General features: G+C 39.4%; 1 long non-coding RNA gene across 1 annotated transcript in view; it reads left to right on the forward strand.

Annotated features, from left to right (window-relative positions):
• Positions 1 to 19,963, forward strand: part of LOC116667668 — an 81,481-nt gene that overhangs the window by 20,449 nt on the left and 41,069 nt on the right. The gene's annotated exons all lie outside the window — the stretch shown is intronic.

A 19,963-nucleotide genomic window follows, 5' to 3' on the forward strand; every position in this document is an offset into this window, starting at 1 on the left:
TGGTACTGCCTGATTCTAACTGACTTTTGCTCAAATAAACTCTTAACAAATTTTATAGGCCTCAGTCTATCTTTTACAGTGTGATGAGTTGTCCAGATTTCTCTGGCCACAGGACCATTTGTTCATGGCCCATCTCTTTCGGAAGTGCTGAGAAGAGCACAAGATGCTTATAGGACAGTAATCAGAAATAGGCTGGTGAGGATAGGTGAGAGGTAGAATGTAAAGCCAGAGCCACGTGAAATATTTATGGGTACAGGAGGGATTTGAAAGATTTGTTTAAAATTATGACCCACATGACCAGATGTGCAGTTTCAGATCTTTGCATTGGAAGCAGAGTCGCTAGGGCAGGAGGACCTGAGATTGGAGCAAGGAGATGATTTGTTCATTATTTAGTCTTTCCTCCCTTCTGAAACCGAGCAGGACCCTGTGGGGCCCTCCTGGGTACAAATGCTTTCCATGTCCCCCATTTCTCATTTGGAGGAATTAGGCATCATTCAACTTCCTTGACTTTCCCTGAGTTCTGAAGGGCAGATTCAAACAGTTGCTAATCAGGGGAGGAACAGTCAAGAAACAATAGTGCAATGTTGGGGCAGGGTCCTGGTTCCTCCTAAAGGAATATACACAACAATACCTTTCACTAGGTAGGACAGGCCACGGGAGAGGGGCTGCCCACGTGGAAGGAAGTGGGCATGTTATCAGTGGCTGCCAGCACTGACCTGGAGCATCCTCTACCAAGGAAAGGCAGTCAAGAAGGGATTTAAAAATGTAAGACCAAGTCCACTGGAATGGAGGTGGGCCAGCTGCCTCATGTAACAACAGCTTCCTTTTGTACAGGGAAGAGTCATGCACTTTCTTTAGTTGGAGAGGGCAGATGCTGAAAACCAACATAACTGGGTGAGAGCAAGGCAACAGAATCAAAACCATGTAACTGCAGAATTCTGAGTAGAATGGTTCATGTTTCACCAAGAGCTGCAAACTTTATCTTTGGGGCGGACAATCCCTGTGGGTTTCTGTTAGGTATGAAAATGGCGAGTGAAGACTCTGGAGTGGAAAAGTTTGAGCTCCCAAGGGCCAAAAGGTTTGAAAAGATAATGCAATGTGCTATTTTAACAATGGACAAAGGTGCATCTTTGCAGACTATGTTTTCTTAACTAGGAGGCAGGGAGGAAATACAGCATCATGGTGAAGAGCCCTGGTGTTTTCCACCAGCTCGACTAGTTCAAATCCTAGCTCTACCTCTTACTAAATGTTGTGACTTTAACAATTAAAAAAAAAAAAGAAAAACCCAACTTTCCCTATGCCTCAATCTGTTCATCTCTAAATTGATGTTGATAAGAGTAGTATATGACTCCTAGAATTGTAGCAGGAATAAAATAAGTGGCATCATAGAGAGCCTGGCTCATAGGATGCCCTCTAAATGTTGGCTTGTTTGTTCCTGTGGCTGGCTAGATCTCTTCTCCATCTGGATTTAGACTGCCCTTTCAATGGATCACAAATTATTGCTTGTCCCTTGGAAGAGATTTGTTTTTGTTCGGGCAATGGCTGATGGAACAGTGGGAGGAAAGACCACGGAGCCCACTGGCGAGAAGAGCTGAGCTGTCACATGAGCTGCGAATCTATAAGGAGAGAAGAAATCAGAGGCCCAGAGTGAGTGAATGGTCAAGGACAAAATAAGCTGAATTTGTAGAACACAGAAGCTTTCCCTGTAGATTGCTCGAATTCACTGGAGAGGCAATCAGGTCAAAGCTTGGACTCCCCAGGATTATGCGAGTTGGAGGATGGAACCTTTGTGACTTAGACCTTATCTGTCACTATGAAGTAATTTTAGGAGCCCTAGTAGTGTTAGGGCTGACATAGTAGCTACACAGAGATGGGGCAGCGACCTCACCTTGCTCCAGATCCTCAGTGGAGGAAAATATGTCACTGGGCCTTGGAGGGAAAGGTATGCTTTGATCTCTGCTTAGAGTACACAGGAAGGAATGTTCCACAGCATGCCTGCCATCTTTCCTCTGCTTCTAAAAAGATGAAGACAGAAGGAAGTCAGGCCAGAAATAAAATTGTGCTCTTTAATTCTGTCATTGGAGATTAAGCAGAGGATGACTAATCAGCTGTCTTCCCTTCTGTTTCCAAACCAAATAAAAAACTTTTGAAATTCTCCAGGAGAGCTCCGGGGCGCTGGATACACGTAATGACATTCTATACACCTAGACTTTGCCACTCAGACCAGGAATGATGAGCTTGTCTGGTGTTTGGAAAAATATCTGGGAACTCTTGAGGCCAAATAGATTCTCAGCTTATCACCTAATTCTTTAGATTGAGTATCTAGACCACAGCGTTTTATGGGACAAAGGTTCCATGTCTCTGTGTGTATACTATCCTTGTAACTTTTTTCACTTTTTCTCCATTAAGTCCAGTTAATGGACTGTTATTTTACTAAAAAGAAAGAAAGAAAAAAGATTTCTGTAGCCTTTAAAAACAATCCTTAAAAGTTCTGCCGTCTTGTTTCTGGATCACTCAGAAAACCAAGTGAAGAAACACAAACTTTTTTTCATGAAACTGGAAACATAGCAGCATGTTTCAGAGGTGCTGTGACCTGTTTTGGTACATGGATGTCTCAGTTTATCAAATGCTGGGCTTCCAAGCTCAGCTCTGACTGATTCCCAGGTTAACAGCAAACCAGTGATATGATTTAGTGTCGTTTTGTCATTTGCACTTTGAGGAGTTCCATCCTCCTAGGTGTGCCTCGGGGGCATTTAGAAACATGCTGACATTGCCAGGCAAAGAGCTGTGGGCATGTGTAAAGTGTTTTCAAAGAACATAATCTGTAATCATCTTCTGTTTTTGCTTCACTTTGTGTCTTCTTGCAGTGTTTTTTCTTTCCCTGTTCTCTGAGATCTTTTCTATTTTATTAGCAATTCAATATTCAAAGGTGAAAATCTCTCAAACACCCAGACAGAAAAGAATATTTTGCTTCAAGTAATTTTACTCTCTGAACTTTCTTACTAGCTGTCTAATGTAGGACAAGATACCCCTTTTCATATTTTCTGAGCCTTCTCTTTATGTGTGAGACTTAGCGAATGATGCTCAACAAATCTTTTCCCATAACTTCTACTGTTTCTGTGAGTCATGTTTGTTTTTTTGGTTATAACCTCACTTTGGGAGTTTTAGATTTATGTTCAAGACCCTGGAAAAATAAAGATTTTCACCATTTAAAAATAAAGCCTACTTCATGCAGAGGGCAAAACTTTTTAACACCAAAGAGATGGCTTCAGAGGACTGATACATAAATGAGTGTGGAAAGGATCTGGATAAAGTTTGCAGCACCATAAAAGATTTAGGAAGAATCTGGTCTGTGTTTCACCACATCCTTCAGACTTGTCTAGCTGTAAGCAACAGAAATCAACTCTGACTAACTTGAGAAAAAAGGAAAAAGACAGAATTCAGTGGACAGAAATGGAAGAATCACAAAAATATAAAGGAATAGCTAAAAACAAAAATATAGGAGAAGGTATGAAGGCTGCTACAGGATTTTGACATTTGAACTCATGCATTGACTTGTTCTCCAAGGAGCTCTTGACTATGCCTGAGCTCCATGGACCTCAGTCTTCATGTCTCTGTCTTCTACATCCCAAATTCCAGGAACTGAGGATCCCATGGTCCTGTTTTGGTAAGTTGTCTAGTTCTAAGGCAATTATGGCAGGACCCTAGAACACAGACTCAGTCTTGGAACCCCACCTGTAGGTGTGATCTTGCTTTAGTTGGGTGTTTAAGAAGCAGATGTCAAGACAGCATTAGACATGCAAGAGATTTACTTGACGAAACACCTGTGAAAGATAAAGAGGCGGGACAGAAGACACTGTTCATGCAGGTCTAATCCCTGTGAGGAAGGGAAGGAAGAAAGCAAGGTCGAATCAGCAGAATCTAAGCCTGCAGCATTAAGATTTGGCAAAGCCAATGGGAGTCCTTGAGCCAAAGTCAAGAATCAGAAAATCCTTGCAACCTTGCAAGAAGTAGCCAGCCTTAGCACCCTTTTCATCCTCAGTTACTAGCTGAGAGCAGCCCACAGGAAGGGTGGCCTTGGGCATGAATGTTGTGATGGACTGGGGCCATTCGCCAGTTACATCCTCACAGCAAGAGATCTGAGTAGTGCACTTCCATGGCTTCCACAGAGCTGTCCCTCAATAAGAGAGAATTACAGAGAACTGGGAGGTCACCCAAAGAGATGTCCTCTGCATTAGCTTTTTGAGAAGAACTCTTGAGAATTGAGTGATGACTGTTTGGGGCTCTTTTGGTACCAAGCCATTAGTCTGATCACACTCAGTAATTCCTACGTTCCTACACTATCCATTCAGCTTTGCATGATCCTGTTTTGTCACATTCTATTTTAAGATCCTAGACAAGTGAAATAGAGTTGAACCAGATGTCCTTCTACAGTATCACAGGAAAGTCATCCTTTGGGTAATAATACCTACAGGAAACGGCCTTAGGTTGTTTGCTTATATAAGTGCCCTCACTCATTGGTTTTCTCCACTTTGTTTGCCAGGAATCACAGCTCTGGAGTTAGCTTTGGCTGCTACTTCAACAGGCAGAGTGTGGCTTTGGTGGCAAAGACACTACTGCTTGCAGGGTGGAAAACAGGACTTGGGAGTAGGAAGGATCAGAAAAGGGGCCTGTTGATAGGAAGAAGAGTCCCCCTCCCCTGCTTTTTTTTGGCTTTCCCACCCACAAAAGTCTCAGGATTCCTTTAAATTACAGTCTTAACTTTGTTCTCTCCTTAGTTGGCCACTAAAAGAGCCAGACAAGCTGTATTTCTGCTGACCATATAGCTACACAGGCCCGAAGGGGACAGTAAGGCAGCTGGCTCGAAATCCCTCTCTACAAGTACCTCTGACAGCACACACATCATCTCAGGGCCCCACTGGGTAGGCATCCCCCCTGCTTTACTCAGAAATATTTTCCTTTGCAATTTCCAGCTTCTCTTTTGTGAACACTACAGTGAGAAGATTTAATGTGTTACTTAATTGGAATGATTCTCCCTTAAAGGCTTCATTTTCAGATATCTATAGAATCTTGTGAAAGAGAAATATGGGTGCAAATAGATTTCTTATTTGACGTATTAGTCATGATAAATGACATAAGCTCCTGCAATAAATGACCCCTAAATCTCAGCGATAACACTCAGTGTGGCTGTTTCTAACTGCGCAGCTTTGCACCAGATGTCACCCAAGCAGTGACTCAGTGATCCAAGCTACTTCCATCTTGTGGCTCCACTGTTTTGAGGTATCAAAGTCACCCTAGCATCATCCAACAGCAGGTAGGAGGAAGACCATGAGAATGGAGGATTACAAGTGGGAGATTTTTCTCAGCCATACTGACAAGTGGCTTACATCATTTCTGCAAATATTGCATTTGCCATAACTCATCACGTGATTAACCAAACTGCAAGTGAGATTGGGAAATGTAATTTGGCGATTAGTATCTGACTAATAGAAACTTGGAGATAAACTGCTGTATCTCCTAGAAACACAGACCTTCCCTCACCTTCCCCCAATGATAAATAATCATTATTTTCCTCATGTCCTTTACCTCCATGTGTCACCTAGGAACAGAACTCGTATTAATTCAAAAAATATTATTGAGGGGGAGAGTATAGTTCAAGTGGTAGAGTGCGTGCTTAGGACGCATGAGGTCCTAGGTTCATTCCCCAGTATCTCCTCCAAATATAAATAAATAAACCCAATTACCTCCCCCCTCATAAAAAAATAATAATTATTTTTGAGCTCCTATTATGTGCCAGATATTATGCTGGGTGATGTAGTTATAAAATCAAAAGTGATCTTTATCTTCAAAGAACTTATGGTCAGGTAGAGAAGTGAGAATGCAATCAACAAGTAAAATGAATACAGTGCTCTGATAAACCCGGGGTTTTCCTCTGAGCAAGAATGAGTGACCTTTAAGTAGGCTCAGGGAGGGTCAGAGGAGAGTTGTGAGAAGAGGTGACACTTTAAATTAGTGTCAAAGAATGAAGAAGAGTAAAGGGCAGTTCAGAGAGAAAGAACACTGTATGTGAAGAGAAAAGATGTAAAACTGTACAATATGTGAACAAGGTTAGTCATATGACAGAGGTGAAGCTGGCTGGATGAGTGAACGTAGGAATGGGGCTAAAGGTAAAGATATTGATCTGATCATGAACATTTAGGACTGAGTTGTGGACTTCCATATGCATGATAACCTAATGAAAAATTTTAAGCATGGGGTAATAGGGTTAAAATTTCATCTGATGACAATTCTTGCCATGAAAAAATGATAGATTAATCATCATATGGATCTTGACATTGTTGTCTTATGTGTACTGAAAATGAAATGCTCCTGTTAATCCCCTGAAGATATGTTTATCCAGCCACAACCCTCTGTGACCTATAGACATGTAAATCCTTTGTGTATTTTCCAACATTGCTGCCATTTAAAAAATTCTGTCATTGTGATTCAGATTTGCCCTCAGCAACACAGCTGTCTAAAAACTAACCACCACCACCCTGCCATTTTAACGCTGCTATGTGCCAGGTTGGCATGTCTCTCATTTATTAAGGCTGTAAAAACGTTTGCTAAGAACATGTTTAGTGCTAGGCAGTTGCCAGGAACTGAATGGGTGGAAGGTGGTGTTTTACACAGAGAAACATAACATGGGATGGTGGGGAAATTTGGGCTTTGAAGTCCAATTCCATCATTTACAATGGGGTGGGAGGGACTCTGGGAAACAAGCAACCTCTCAGAAATTCAACATTTTCTCCATTTTGCAGAGAAGAAAACTATCTGTTTCAGAGTATTGCTGCGAAGGTTTAATGAGGTAACACTTGTAAAACACTTAATCATGCTCAGAAAATGGGGAGTTGGGTGACACAAGGCATAGTTCCCTTGCCCATGCAGACATTACTAATTGATTATCGCACAATTTTCTGCTGAGCCAGACCCAACTTGGGCTGATACTTACAGGAAAGTAATTTTATTACAAGACGGTATCAGGGTCATGCTGCATGAGTGATCAGAAACAGTAAGGATTTCAGAGATGATAAATTACTCTGCGCGCAGTAATCGGAAAAGAAAGGCTTCATACAGGAGGAAGGCATGACCACAAGCCCATGAGATGTTGGTAGGGTTTATTTGAATTCTACACTTAGATCACATTTCCAAAGCTTGACTCAATGGAAACTTAGAGCATTTCTTCCATCTTCCTTGCACCCTGGTTTGCTCTACACTAGCTTATCATATAGAAGTTGCTAGTCATTCTCCATCTTGAGCTAGTTTAGTAGAAATACTTAGCACTACAATAAGCAACAACTGAGATATGGTCCTAAGACCCCATTTATACTGGTTATAGAGATTTGCTTATTTTCTAGAGTAGCTACAGCACACAAAATTTCTCACAAGTCACAATTCAGCAGTTGGTACTCATTGCCTAGAGTGCTATGCTGACAAGGAGTCTGGAATTCTGGGCTCCACAAGAGTTTGGCTGTGATCAATTAGTGATGTTTGACATTAGCAAGAAAATAGAGTAGAAGAAGCATACCAACTAGTCATGTGTCTGTACAGGACATTAGAGACCATCTAAATGTGCTCATTTTTTTTGTTTTTTGTTTGTTTGTTTGTTTGTTTTGATAAACACATTCAGAGAAATTCTCTCTTGAAAGAAGAAATTTCTAAAGACAGAATTGGGTAAGAATCCCCAAACCCCAGTTCCAATGATCTGAATCAAATTCTCTTTTCTTTTGCAAGATACCTTATTTCACAAGCAACACTAGCAAACCCTACAGACATTTCACAAGTAGGTCCTCAAACTGATCTCATATTTTCTGTTTTTATTTTTAAATTTTATTCCCCTGCTTTATTGAGGCATAATTTACTTTTAAGAAAATTCACCCATTTAAAGTATACAGCTTGATGAGTTTGGCAAGTGTATACAGTCATATAACCACCTTCACAGTCAAAATATAGAATCACCCCAGGTAGTAGCCGTATTCCCTTTTATAGTAGATTCCCTTCCCTGAGCTCTGCCACCCAGGAAACCACTGATCTGCTTTCTGTCACTATAGTTTTGCCTTTTATAGAATTTATATAAATGGAATCACAGTATGTAGTCGGTTTTATTTGACTTCTTTCATATAACATAAAGCTCTAGAGATTCCCCATTTTGTTGCATGTCAATACTTCATTCTTTTCACAGCTGAGTAGTACTTCATAGTATTGTACAGACCAGTTTGTCTACTCATTAATCAATTGATGGAAATTTGGTTTTTTTCAGTTCTTGGTTATTATGAGCACAGCTACTATAAACATCAGGCACAAGTTATTGTGTGGTCATATATTTTCATTCATCTTGGGTAAATACTTAATAGTAGGATTGTTCAGTCATGCATATGTTTAACTTTGAGAAATGACTAAACTTGTCCAAGGTGGCTGTACCATTTTGCATTCCCACCAGCAATGTGTAACAGTTCTGATCAGTTCATATCATTGTGAAAACTAGGTATTGTCAGCCTTCTAAGTTTAAACTATTCTACTATGTTGTCTAGCAGTTTCTCATGGTGATTTTAATTTGCAATCTCCCTAATGACTTGTGATATTGAACATCTTTTCACTTGTTTTTTTGGCATATGCATATCTTCTCTTACAGGGAGCTAATTCAAATTATTTTGCCCATTTTAAGTTTTATTCTTTGCCTTCCTATTGAGTTATAAGAGTTCTTTGCATTCTGAATAGAAGCCCTAGGATTTGTAAATCTTTTCTCCTAGTTACTTGCTTTCTAGTTACTTGTATTTTTCAAAAGTCAACGTTAAAAAAGTTTTTGTTGAAGTCCATTTTCATTTAATTTTCTTCTACTTCATTTAATTTTTTCCTATTTTCCATGCTTTTTTTTGATGCTGCCTAAGAAATCCTTGCCTAATCCCATTTTACAAAAAAAGTGTTTTTTAGACATTTTATAGCTTTAGCACTTACATTATGTCTATGATTCATTTTGAGTTAATTTTTGTGTTTGTTGTGGGGAAAGGGTTGAGGTTTCTGTTTTGTGTATGCAGACATCCATTTGCTTTAGCACTATTAGTTGAAATGACTATCATTTTTTCTATTAAGATGTTACCTTGGTTTGTACTAGGACTAGAAACTCAATTTCTTGTGTACCAGGTCTGCACTCATTTCATATCTGTTGTCTTAGCAAAATTGTTTTGAATCTGTTACGAATGGTTCAAGTCATTGAGAGTTTGGAGAACCCCTCTCTGACCATTTTTACAGGACTCCCCTTCTCTCTTCAGTGACTGGTTTCCTCAGATTTGGTCCTTTGAATTCCTAGGACAAAAAGACTGCAATTTTTCCACCAGTGTCCCCACTGTCACTGAATCTCTACCAACTTTACCTGGTCCCAGGCTAAAAGGACAATAATGGAAACTCACTTAATACAACTCCTTTCTTATGATCATGAATTCCCCATAAGAATCAGTTTGTATCACTTCACTCTCTAGTGACTTCAACTACCTATTTTTTACATTATGCCCAGATTTTATAGCTATTATCTGCAGCAGGATCTGTATCCTACTTAGCAATTACCTCATATTTTCTTTATAGCCAGCTTTTAACTAGTAAATTGAGATTTTGCCTGTGTGGGTGGCATCCCTTGGTTGCCCACAGGGATCTCAGCTTCACAGATATTGATTACTTTTAACTAAGTGGCAATGAGGATTTCTATTTAAATTATTAAATTCAGTGCAAACTGATGCAAATTACATGTCCACATATAAGATAATGGTATACTAGCTATGTCTTACATTTAGAATTAACTAAAATTAATTTATAGCTTTTGAAATAAAATAGATTGAACCTAAGGAATAATTCCATTTGTTGTCGATATCTACTTCATTTTAAAGATTCTATTTATATATAAACAGTGCCTGAAAATTACTTCACTTCCATAAAATTCCAAGAGTGAAATATTATTGCTAGGTACATCAGTGCCTTGGGCCAATCTTCCCCTATTATTTTTAACAAGAGCAGGGTAGGAACTTTCTGATGATTATCTGTTGCAGTTATTAGATAAGCTGTTTGGGAGAGCAATTCTAGTGATATAGATCTGGTTAATACAGACACTAACTCCAAAATTTAGCTGTGCATTTCTTCACTTACAAATAAATCTCAACTGGCCTTGGCCAAGTTATCCAAGAGGAATTCTTTTCCTTAGTTTCCTCACAGCATTTGGCACAGTGCTGGGCACATACCAGTTTAGCAAGCATCTACAGTAGTTACTCTTCAGTGGCTTTATCATGTGTCGATAGTTGGCTCAACTGAACAGTTCCCAGAATTCCCTTTCCATTTGGGGTTGGTCACAGATTTAAGTGGGATATTTGGGAGGCAATGTGAGGCAGCCATCATTTTGCAGTTTATGCACATTGTTAGCTGTTTTGCTTCCTCCCCTCGTTGGCATGAAGCAGCTGATGTGCTGACAACTGCCTGCCTCCTCCCTGAGCCTTGTGTAGCTGACTCCTGGACCATCTGTGTGTTTAGTCCCCTGACTAAGGGGCCCCACTGCTGTGGGACAGCCATACAGTCACTGTCAGTGGTAACGAGAACTGAGATAAGTTTCATTCTGTCCTTGTGGGCTCCAGCTCCTATTTGTTGGGTTCCAGACTATCCTTGCTGTCCCTGACTCTACATCCGTCTTCCCTTCCTGACAGCCTGCTCTGTGGCATCCAGCCCGTGTCAGACAGGAAGGAACAGACTTCCAGAGACTGAGGAACCAGATCCTACGGTTATATAAAGTCAAATCTCTATGACAAAACATCAATCTTTGTCTTTCTGTCCACACACATGCATGTAGTGTGCATGCATACACACATACTATTTCTGCTCCTCCAAATGCTCCTATGATACAGACAATAGTTGAGAGTTATTCAACTTGTAATACTCATATTAAGTTAAAAAATCCTCCTTTAATGGCTTGTGACCATGACAGACTATTAATATGGGACCTTGCTCTTAAAAATGCCATGGTCTTATGTTGCTAGAGGCACTTGAAGAACACTAGCCCTTATAATAATAATAAAAATAAGCATAATTAATGCTTCTTGAATATTTCCTATACTGTACATCAGGTACTATTTCAAATATCTCACAAGAACCCTATGACATAGGTTCTGTCATCATCCCTGTCTTACAGCTGAGGAAACCAAAGCCACGGATAAGTAACTTCCTGCAGTCCTACACTGAGCATAGAGGCAGAATTCATACACACCATGCTGGTTCCAAAGCCTGTGTTCTTAAATATGATGCTACGTGGCTTTCTGATGCTGAGATACTGTGAATTTCTACAGCTAGTGGAAACAAGCTAACAACATCACTGAAAAAGAACTGGGTGATTGCTTACTTAGGGATGATGTGGGCATGAGTGGGTGGCAGTTCCTTGAGATGAAGACTGACTTGGACATGCTGATGGCTTTCCAGCCTTCTCACTTAGAAGCTTATGTTCTTTCCTCAATAGTTTTTGGGTATGGCTTCCCCCAACCTCTTTCCGTATTCTTTTTCTTTTCCCACTGCCCTCCTCCACTCCCAGCTTTCTTCTTTTTTGATTTTTGTCTTGACAGCACTCCAGCCTAGAAATATTTTAGGAGCAGCTTGCTACATGATAGTTCCCTAAAAATAATGCAAGTCAAGTTATTGGCAAAATAGTCAGCCTTGGAGGAACACCAATTGTGCAGAGTTTAGAAAGTGGTGTGGTCGCTCTGTCCTAGTTTCTCAAGCAGGATGAATCTCTGAGACTTTGTAGCTGGTGGGGAGCTGGTGATGAGAATCACCTGACTCTCCAGGGGGCTCTGCTTACTTTTGAGTGACAGCTTTGTTGGACAAACCTGCTGGGATGAACGGGCCTTATGGATTTGTAGAAATGATCTGTCTCCTTTGCCAGTTCACTCTCCTCTCCTGCGCTTTAATAGTTTGAGTTCCTCAGGGCTCCATTTTCTCTTCTTATTACTCTATAGTCTCACCCACACCTACTCTATTCCTGTGCTCAGTCTGGCAGTCTAGTGGTTAAGAGTGTGGACTCTGGAGCCAGATGGCCCCGGGTCTGAATTCTGGCTCTGCATGATCTAGCTGGGTGACTTGGGCCTCTATTTTCTCATAGGTAAAATGGGTTTAACAGTTGTACTTGCCTCAGAGGGTTGTTAGGATGATTAAACAATTTAATATTTATAAAGGTGCTTTGATAGTGACTGGTCATTAGTAAGCATTTGAAAGTGTTTATTAAATAAATTTGGAAATATAACTAGTCTAGACTTTCCCACTGTAATCCAGGCCCAACCTGTCAACTCTTTATCTCCACTTGGGTAAGACACGAACACCACTTCCAGAATTGAACCCAATCTCTCCTAAAACGTCTTCTGCCTTCAAAAGTCCCAGAATCACCTCTATTCAGTCTAGAAACATGGGAGTCACTTTCACCCATTGTATTATTGACTCTTCTCCTAAATATCTTTCAAGTCCTTGAATTTCTTTCTATCAACTTTGCCACCACCACTGGTGAGCAAAGTCACCATCATCTGCTTCTGGACCATAAAAATAAACACAGTCTCCTTATACCTGTGCTTATCTCTCTCTAGTCAATTTCCCAAATTGTGAAAAAGGGAACCTTTCAAAATAAAAAAAAATGACAATGACATACATTTTAAAAAACACCTCTTGCATGGATTTCCAATGCTGTTAGTTTATAAAGCTTCATATGCTTATGCAGCTGAGACTCCTTGTACTCTTGCCTCTGCGTACCTCTCCAGTTTCAAACCTCTCTCTCACTTTGGCTTCTTCATATGGGTCTTCTTTTAGCTCATGGAACACATTGTGTTCCCTTCCATCTCAGAGCCTTCAAAGATGTAGTTCCCTCTGCTTAAAACATCACTCCTTTCTCTTCTTGCCATTGGTCGTGTCCCCTCACTTCCCCTACCTAACTCTTCTTTCAAGATGCAAACTTGATGTCACTCCTTCCATCCCAAACCACTCCAATATCCTATTTGGACACTTCGATCACACCCCTGCTTATATTTTGTGTCTCTTACTATGATCATAATTTAATATATTTTTATTTAACTTCTGTCTACCCACTAGATTTTCAACTAGGTAAAGGCTTCCTCTTGTTGAGTGCTGTATTTCTGACATGTGGAATGAGTCCCGTAAATAGCTGTTCAGTGAGTGAACAAATATGTATATGGTTTTATCCATGTCGTCCCACCTTTGATCAGGTCAATGGGCACAGGTAAAAAATACAATGAGCAACTGCCCCATTCTAATCCCAAACCTTTGGGAAAAAAAAAATGTATTCCTGGGTTCATAGATCTCGAACATCTAGAAATGTAATGTCCATGTATTTTTTTAAAAAGCTTTTGTTTCACATTTTCTTGGCACAATTGGAACCATGCTTGACATCCTGAAGACATTTTTTTCGTAAATGCACATTCTCTCTGCTTTTTGCATAACTTACAAAGGAAGGTTCTGTTCCTATACAGTTTTTTTTTTCAAGGTATGCCTTTATCCCCATCTGTTTCAGAACACAAAGAACAATCAAATCTCCTTGTAACCTTTTACTTCAACTTTGTCCCTCAGTGCCCATAATGAGCCACAAATCTTTGAACTAGATCATTCTTTTTATCATTCCTTGGTGGCTAAGTCACTAGAAAAGCACAATAATACCCCAGGAAAAAAGAAAGAATGAGAAGTCCGTCCAAAGGACACATTTACATTTTTAAGGATTTCTAGCTTTTTTGATGAAATGAGCTACAGTAAATGAATCAGAAACTTTCACACCTGTATTTCAGGAGAGCAAGACAAAAAGGAAGCAAAAATGTTTATCGAATATCCAATTATCAGATTCACAGACGTAGAAAACAAACTTACAGTTACCAGTGGGGTAAGGAGGTGGCGGGAAGGGATAAATTGGGAGTTTGAGATTTGCAGATACCAACTACCATATATAAAATAGACAAATAAGTTTCTAGTGTATAGCATAGGGAACTATATTCAATATCTTACAGTAACCTATAATAAAAAAGAATATGAAAATGAATACATGTATATGTATGACTGAAACATTATGCTGTACACCAGAAACTGACACATTGTAAACTGATTATACTTCAATAAAATAAAAAATAAAAATATCCAATTATCAACTAGGAGGCTATGTATAACAATACATATTTTATCTCATATATATAAAATAATGTAATTATATACTTTTTAATATGTTCTAACTTGAAAAAATTAAAACAAAAATTTGAATTTAAATGTTTAGCTCTAATATACAAACACTGGTTTGTTTTTGGTCAAGCAAAATTTCCTCGAATTTTATGTTCCCCTCACTCTCTTGCTTCATGTCTGCAGATTACAGCTGCATTTTCTTCTCTCTGTAAAACAGAATCTGTAAAAATACTGAATCACTGTGCTGTACACCTGAAACTAAATATTGTAAGTCAACTATACTTCAATTAAAAATTAAAATAAAAATTAATTTAAAAGAATTATAGTACCATGCTACCTGAAGTATTCAGAGATAGAATGTTACAGAGTGTTTTTACAGAGTATTTTTCTTGATATATAATTTACTAGCCATTTTTCCCTAGAGAAAAGTACAGAAAAAATTACTATTAATAATGATTATGGTGATAATAATAGGCATTTAATGAATACATACCAAGCAACATACATTGTGCTAAATTCTTTTAATGGATTATCTTTTTCAACCTGTTCAAAAATGCTTTGAAATACATCCCATAGGTGTCCAGGTTTTGTAAATGGAAAAGCTGAGGCTTAGACAGATTAAAAAATTTTTCCCCAGTTACATAGCTGTAAAGTGACTGAGTGGGGGTTTGAACTTAGGCCTGTCTGACAGATGAATAGGTTGTCTTTACTATTATTGCTCCTATGATCACTAGGAACATTAATTTGGTGCTAACTACCTTCCATGTCCCAGACAAATGTGGAATGACTTCTATTCATTATCCCACTTACACAGCACTGCAACCACATAAGGTGGTTACTGGCATTTTTACCGAGTTGCACGAGAGAGGACTTTGAAGTATCTGGATTATTTTATGTCTTCAATACATTTCCCTCACCCATTTATGAAATCTGTGCATTGCTAGATACATATGAATGGGTGCCAGCCACCAAAGGAAATGGCACCTCTGGAGCCAACATGGTAGAATGACTCTGTCTACTGAAGGCAGAAGCATAGGGGCATGAATCTTTTCCAGAGACAAGTCAATTTTTTTGTAAATCTTGAGTATTTTTAATTGGAGCCAGAAAAGAGACAGGTTTATGACCCTGAACTAATAGCCTCTGAAATATTTTTAACAGCTTTAAAAAAATAAAGTGATATTCTTTGCTTTAAAAAGGAAACATTTTTTAAGGTAATAGTAGGACCACTTTACAAATAATAATTACACTAATAATATTATTAGGTTAACTTTTATATTCTCTGGTTTTCTATTTAAAGGTACTGCTGTATAGGCTTATATATGTATATTTTTTAATGAAAGTGATAAAGTTATTTTAATTTGGCTTAATGGAGATTTCTGGTTAGTATTGGGCGCCAGGTGTGGCCCTGGTCCCTGAGAATCACCAACAACTAAGTGTTTAGTCCCCGGTCTAGAAGACTTTACTCCATTTTTAAACACTTTTCATTAGAGGCAAAGATTCTCCCTCTGTCTCCAGTCACCTTGCAAGTTGACTGGCTGCATTATAACTATTTTAAACTTACGTCTTTGGAGAGAGTTTAACCTTCATTTTAGTAGAAGGAGATAATACTTGTTTTCTTTTACTCCAGCTTTCATATATTTCTTCCATAGTTAGAATTCCTATTAATGTTTGAGGTTCTGCCTGTCTCAGCACAGCTTAAGACGTAGTGATACTCTAAGTGTTTAAGAAATTCTTTTCTTCAAAAACCTCTGACAAATAAAGCAAAGCAAAGGTTGGTTTTTTTTTTTTTAAACAACAGACACACAAGGGACTTGACAATGATCTTGGAGTTTATGACGGCTTATCGTACAAATGGGATTTGGCAGTTGTGTTATTTTTCAATCGACATTCAACCAATAGTAAGTAAAACATTTTAAAAAATAAGTAAAGGCCAGAATTACCAAATTTGTAGAATTAAGAGACTACAGATTTATAAGATGCTGATATCCTAAGGGAAACTGAGGTATACCTTTAAAAAAACAATTACTTAATCATGGGCATGTAGCTTTGCGGGGAGAAATGGGATTAACATAATTTGAGGTCTTCCTATGTGTCATTCTGTGCTAGACATAAAACCCCTCTAGGATATTTTCTTCTGGTTTGTATTTTATAAAAGAGGAAACAGAGGCTCAAAGCTATTAGATTGTTTGAAAACATGCAGCCTGTGAGCAGCAGAACAGGAATTCAAACCCAGCTCTGTCTGGCTCCACAGCCTGTGCTCTTTCCATTATATTATCCTACTCCTTTTATGGGATGATTTAGTTGCCAACTGGGGATAAAATAAATGGCCTTTTGAAATTCTTTCCGTTGCCCAGATTCTGTTCTCCCTTACTTGATCGCAGTGTTGGCCATAACATCGCTTAGCAATCTGTGTATACAGGAAGGTTGCGTTAGGAAACAATGCAACCTGATGACTTTAATGTAGTTTTTCAAATTTAAGTTTTCCCCCTTCCTGAGTCATAAAAATCCTTGTAAGAAGGGACCTTAGAGTTCACTGAGTAAGCCAAGTCTAATGTTTAAACTCAGTCTCCCTCTCTCAGCAAATATTCATTTAGTCCTATGTGTTAGGTAGTGGAGATAGCCAGGATTTGTCTGTGTTTGCTGCTCTATCATGGAAGTTTTCCCTTACTGCTCCTGTTCTCTTCTGCATTCTGTAGCTGCTCATTCAGTAGAGTAGGATAGACACTAGGTTGTAAAGGAAAGAGAAAAGGCCAAACTATTTCAAAGATGCTCTTTCTCCCATAACTCATTAAGAATCCCCTGGTGCATAGTTGACATCTAAGGTGGTAACTGGGCACATAAAAGTTGATCTTAGCACTTTGCCCTTAGCCTGCAGTCTTTCTAACAAGTTTCAATGCCTCTCCCCCATGTGACTTCAAGATTGTTAAAGATCTAGAAATATTTTGGACTCTTCTGAGCAGACTAGGCAACAGATGGACCTAACGTGTAATGGTTGGCAAAAACGTGCTGTTAGTAGCTTGATTTGAAGGTGGTTCCGAGGAGCTCAGTAATTTCAGTGGGTGTCTGAGAAAAGATTTGGAAGGGGAGAAAGGAAGTATCTGTACAGAAAGCCCATGATGGATGAAATAACTGAAGAGACGGAGTAGGAAAGCCAGGAAGAATCACGGGAAATAGTGCCTACCCAAAACATTGCCCCTGTTCTCCAACAACCTCATGCAGGAACGGCACTCCATGCCTAAAGCTCCCTGACAATGTTACTTGGCCTCCATCTAGCCATTTTACTGTGTCTTGTGTGTGATGAGCTGTATACTTGCTGTCTCCCTCCATGAGACTGAAATTAAGAGCAGTGAACCACAACTTAGTCATCTTTGAAGACCCCAGGACCTTGTCTGTGCCTCATGTGCAGAGTCAGTGTTCCCAATATGATTAGTGATTGAGCACTTTTTCACTTTGTAAAGGACCAGTACTATGCAATAGATTTTGAGTAATAATTGAAGTTAGGGGAAAAGAGGCATTCCCCCTAATGATTCTGGAAACCCAGGAGTTAACTTCACTTGTATTCTAAGAGAGGTCATCTAGGCTACATCTGCCGAGAGCCACTTTCCTCCTGTCTTACTCAGCAGCTAAGAGGTTGCCAAGAAACCAAGCAGAGGCTTCTGATTTGGGCCAGAAGGCATCAGATCCCCACACTGAGCGGGCATCAATGCCCATTAGCCTCCTGTCCTACACTGCAAATGTAGGCTGACATGAATGATTTCTCAGCCTACAGTTTGTTTTGTGTTCCAGTTTGTCTTGGGGGAAGACAATACTGCAATGTGGTCAAGAGTGTAGATTTTAAAATCAGAGAGGTCTGAGTTAGAATCTTGGATCTGCCACCTGTTAGCTGCATGTCCACAGGCAAGATATATAGCCATTCTCTCTAAGCCTCAGTTGTCTTATCTATAAAATGGGGAAAATGACCTTATCATAGGGTCACTGTGATGATTATAGTAATGTGTTTGATTAAGATTATATATGGTAAGTATTTTGTGATTACAAAGAGTACAATAAATGTTTATTATTATTACCATCTGTGACCTACATTATCAAAAATGCTTCTTTGTGCTCTCATTGTATAAAGATATTTTTGGTCAAACAGCTCTGAAAAGTTTTTATTCATAGCCCTTACTTCCAAGGGGACTAAACAGGGAATGAATGATCATGCTTTGCTCAAATGGCCCTGTCCTCCAACCCTATCCCATTGTCCTGAAACAAACACATTGCCCTCCACTCTCTCCTCTAATGAGCTATTTCCTAAGGAGATCTTCAGTACTTCATGCAAACATAGCTCTGAAGGGTCGACCACAGTGAACCTCCAGGCAGGGCCAGGCATGTCCGAATCCTGGTATGAACACAGCTAAGATCTCTAACACATAAAGAAGAACTTGGCAATGGCTAGATGTTAGCAGGGAATGTAACGGAGACTCTGTAAAAAGAGAAAAAGGAAGAGACAATTCAAGTCCCCAAGAAATGAAGAAAGCAGAAAATTTAACAGAGTAATTTCTAGGAGTCAAAGGTTGTATTTTAATTTACATTTGCCCTGCAGAATATTAGTATACATAAGCCAGAAAACATCTTTTTATTGCATCCCAAGTACAGCCAAACCTTGTTTTATCGTGGTTTGTGGCAACCCTCTGTTGAGCAAGTCTATTGGCACCATTTTTCCAATAGCACTTGGTTATTTTATGTCTTTGTATCACATTTTGGTAATTCTTGCAATATTTCATTATATTTGTTACGGTGACCTGTGATCAGTGATTTTTTTGATATTACTATTGTCATTGCTTGGGGGCACAACAAATCACACCCACATAAGACAGCAAGCTTAATCTGTAAGTGTTGCATGTGTTCTGACTGCTCCACCAACCTGCCATTAACCTATCTCTCCTCCTCTCCTCGGGCCTCCCTGTTTCAAGACTCAGCAATATTAAAATTGGGCCAGTTAATAACCCTACTATGGCCTCTAAGTGTTCAAGTGAAAGGAAGAGTCACATGTTTCTCACTTTAGGTCAAAAGCTAGATGTGATTAGGCTCAGTGAGGAAGGCATATTGAAAGCCAAGGTAGGCCAAAAGCTAGACCTTGAGCCAAACAGCCTGGTTGTGAATGCAAAAGAAAAGTTCCTGAAGGAAATTAAATGTGCTACTCCAGTGAACACAAATGATATAAAAGTGAAAGAGCCTTATTGATGATCTGGGGAAAGTTGTAGTGGTCAACATTCCCTCACAGCAAAACCTAAGCTAGAGAAAGGCCCACACTCTCTTCAATTCTATGAAGCCAAGAGAGTTGAGGAAGCTGCAGAAGAAAAGACTGAAGCCAGCAGAGGTTGGTTCCTGAGATTTAAGGAAAGAAGCCATTTCCATAACATCAAAGGGCAGAGTGAAGCAGCCAGTGCTAATGTAGAAGCTGCAGCAAGTTCTCCAGAAGATTTAGCTCAGATCATGAAGGAAGCTGGCTATAGATTTTCAGTGTAGACAAAGTAGTCTCGTGCTGGAAGGAGATGCCACCTACGACTTTAATAGCTAGAGAGGAGAAGTCAATGCCTGGCTTCAGAGCTTCATAGGACAGGCTGACTCTCTTGTTAGGGGCTAATGGAGCTGGTGACTTTAAGCTAATGCTCATTTATTGTTTTTAAAATCCTAGGGCCCTTAGGAATTATGCTCAGTCTACTCTGCTTGTGCTTTGTCAATGGAACAAAGC

This window comes from Camelus ferus, chromosome 12, assembly GCF_009834535.1.
Source record: "Camelus ferus isolate YT-003-E chromosome 12, BCGSAC_Cfer_1.0, whole genome shotgun sequence".
Classification (NCBI taxonomy): domain Eukaryota; kingdom Metazoa; phylum Chordata; class Mammalia; order Artiodactyla; family Camelidae; genus Camelus; species Camelus ferus.